At 44.8% G+C, this 3591-nt stretch overlaps 1 long non-coding RNA gene across 3 annotated transcripts; it reads right to left on the reverse strand.

The window, feature by feature from the left end:
- LOC134453614 (uncharacterized) lies at positions 1 to 3285 on the reverse strand. 3 transcript variants are annotated; one of them, XR_010035670.1, is made up of 5 exons: positions 3098 to 3285; positions 1935 to 2055; positions 1615 to 1709; positions 1060 to 1228; positions 1 to 835 (listed from the first exon to the last, which is right to left on the reverse strand). It is a non-coding gene; the product is annotated as an uncharacterized LOC134453614 (long non-coding RNA). The 3 variants fall into 3 exon arrangements; XR_010035669.1 differs by lacking the exon at positions 3098 to 3285 and adding an exon at positions 2753 to 2768; XR_010035668.1 differs by lacking the exon at positions 3098 to 3285 and having other exon boundaries at positions 1935 to 2459.
- Positions 3286 to 3591: the final 306 nt, after the last annotated feature.

Raw genomic sequence — 3591 nt, forward strand, 5'->3', positions numbered from 1 at the left:
CAGGAATGAAATGTGAATTTATTTCTGTTTACTTTTACACTATGAAGTGTGAACGGTCAACAAGAGGGTTAACACAAAGTTTGAAATTGTGTTTGACCAGTCTCCAGTGTGCATTTAACTAATAACTAAAAATAAGGCATTGGCATTAAATATAGACTGATACATACTATAAATACAGACACCCAAACAGTGTGCAATAATAAGATTAACATACTGATGGACAATAAATACACAAACACAGTGGACACACACACACACGGCAGGAGGAGTTCATACAGGTGGTGTGAAGATGCTGTATACAAGGTGCAATGAGTTAAGTGTAAGTGGCATGGTGAAAGAAGTGTTCATGGAATATTCTCCCGTGTCCTTGGTTATTCATGTGGTTTTCTTCAGTGCGTTGAGGAGTCTGATGGCTTGTGGAAAGAAGTCGTTTCCCAGTGTGCTTTTGCAGCACCGCATGCTGGGCTAGCGCTTCCCTGATGGTAGTAGGGAGAACAGGTAGGGGTGATCTTATGAGCTTTTCTGCTGTCCTCACCACTCTCTGTACTGCCTTCTAGTCTTCAGCTTGACGGCTGCCATGCCAGACAGAGAGGCTGCTGGTCAGGATGCTCTCAATGACACCCCTGTAGAAGGTGGTGAGTGCCGTTGTGGGGAGGTCGACTCTTCTCTCATCCTTCGCAGGAAGTGGAGTAGTGTCTGTGCCTTTTTGAGATGGTGGAGCCATGTGGTGCAGTTGGCAGAGGAGGAGCGGCACAGTGGTTGGTGCTGGGTTGATCAGGTTCAGATCCGAAGTTGCTGGTGTCATCAGCCCTCCCTCTGAAAACTGGCTCTGTGCCTGTCAAAAAAAGGCATGTTAATGTTATGAATGACAATTAAGACAAAAACAACCAACCCCTATCTACCTACAGAAGGACATGACATGAGCACGTGCATATGCTTGTGCACATGCCCCCCCACACACACTGCTACTGTCTTAAAGTTTGGTGCATGTGCATGCATGCACGCCTATTCTCCCCCCTTTGCCTCAAGTCAAGTGTGCATTTTAGAGGTTGTCATCACCTGCACATGTGTGAAGAGCAGGAAGATTGGAGGTTGAGGATGAAGAGGCAGGGCAGGAGGTTCTCCTTGTGAGCGGCCCTGGTCCTGATGCTGATTGCCCATCACCACGCTGTGGCTCATCAAACCCATTACCGGCATATCAATGCTGAACAGGAACGACTGCTTCCATCTGCACGCATGCACACACACACGCACGCACGCACGCACGCACGCACGCACGCACGCACGCACGCACGCACGCACGCACACACGCACACACGCACACACGCACACACACACACACACACACACACACACACACACACACACACACACACGAGAGGGATACATAGAATACACTACATAAAAATCACACCCATCATTTTAATGCAGAACACCAGGCTGAAGAGATACACAGCTTCTGGCCTGTGCAGGGATCACTACAGTGCCAGTGTTTTGTATTATCCTCTATCCACATTTTTTTTTTCAATAAATAAACACAGCACAGAAAGGAATTACTGTATGAAATACTTATTGGTCTAGTGCAGAACAAAACAGATTCAGTGTTTTACTCACCACTGTGTGCAAGTTTCTGTGTTCAGCTCAGGTGGAAGCCTCCATCACAACATGTTGATACTGACATTAACCATCCTTCAGAAAACTGCCTCTGCCTGTCAGAAATAGCAAAATAATGTTAACACAACAAGGTAGTATCTTAAAAATATCCTTAACCAAAAACAGACAGACACACACTGCCACTGTCTTGGTTCTAGGACACACACACGCCCTTTAAGGGTCACATCACATGTAATGGCCGGGTTCTCACTCACTCACTCACTCCTTTTCTCCTACTTTTGCCTCAGACAATGCAGTGAGTTTTTAAAAATTGGCCTTACCTGCACATGTGTGAAGGACAGGAAGGGAGGTTGAGGATGGAGCTGCCAGTCAGGAGGTCCAGAGCTGTCCTGGTCCATCACCATCATGTGGATCATCAACCCCAACCCCAACTTCTTATATCTGCGTGAACACATTCACGAACACTCACACTCACACTCACACACACACACACACACACACACACACACACAATAGGCGAGATATAGGTTATATGGCACATTAGGAGGCATGGGTATTGTTGCACTCTAGATGTTTAGAAATAAGTAGGTGCGTGGACCCAAAAAGTAGAGTTCAATGTGGGAGTACACTAAATAAGACACTGAGGTCAAGTCACTGCTCTCTGATGGCAGCAACCTGAAACATCTGCTCTACTCTGCTCTGAGAAAAATAAAACAAAAAATCTGCTTGTGCTTGACCTTAGTGTCTTATTTAGTGTGTGAACCTGCTCCCACATTGAACTATATGGCACATTTAAAATCAGACCCAATGACAAGTCAAGTCAATGCAACGGACATGAACCGACCATTACAGACTAAACAGTCTTTGGATGATTGAAGAGGCAGGAGAGATGACGAGGGGCCTCGATCCAGTAGCATTTATTTACTTCCCAATCTGCTCGTTAGCACCTGTTAACTTCATAACGATCGCGGACATTAATGGCGCTAATGTACATACTTTGAGCGAAAATTACAACGAAAATATCAACACAAACGTAACAGAATATCTTCCCATCAAAGATCAATAAAGTAGCAGAGAAATTAAAGTACAGAAACATCATTAAATAGTTTGTGACACGGAGGAAAAAAACACAGCTTACCCCTTGCCAATCTTCCACCCCGTGAGGAAGAGAGTTCCGGGTGCCACACCAATTAACGCCCCATCAGAAACAATAGGTAACGATAAACCCATCCCAAGTGGTATCTACATTAGCCCATATATTTTGAGAAGTTCACTAAGAGAAAATATAAAGGTTTATTTTTAGCACTACTACATCAAGTCGGTTTTATTTACAATTTCTTTACATGCACTGGTCAAGAATTGAAATTACGTTTAACACCAGGTTGAACAAATATGACACCTCCGACTTTCTGTTCGCACTCCGACTAAGTCAACTCGTAAAGTAACCGTTATGTATATTCATGCTTTTTATTCGAAATCTTACCGACAGTTGAGTGATCGCTGCAGCGAAATCCATCCAGCGAAATCCATCCAGTCGTTTTAATAAGTCCCGCGCGGCGCTTACAAGTGTTGTCATTCGGCAGCATGTCACTGACTTTAGAAACTTGAACAGCCAAAGGGGCGTTACTGTGAGGGCGGTCTAGTAAGGAGGAATGGGCGTAGCGGTATTAGCTGGACAAGACGCAGCTGGACCATATTGAAGTAGACGGCAAACAACCACCGGAGTTTTACGTGCGCGGCACTGTTACGCGCAAAGCTGTCACTTTGCCAACTGTTCACTTCTGTCTCAAAAGCCGTGTTTTACAACTCCAGTAAGTTCCTGGTTCACGTTCCCTCTGTCCCCGTCACATTTACGACCCATTAAAGCACTGACCTTTGAGCTGAATATTCTTTTGACTAGATCTGATTAATTACACCACTTCAATCCCCTTTACCGCAAACCGATTATATTCTGGGTAATGTTCGTGTTTTAAAACG

This window comes from Engraulis encrasicolus, chromosome 8, assembly GCF_034702125.1.
Source record: "Engraulis encrasicolus isolate BLACKSEA-1 chromosome 8, IST_EnEncr_1.0, whole genome shotgun sequence".
NCBI classification, from domain to species: domain Eukaryota; kingdom Metazoa; phylum Chordata; class Actinopteri; order Clupeiformes; family Engraulidae; genus Engraulis; species Engraulis encrasicolus.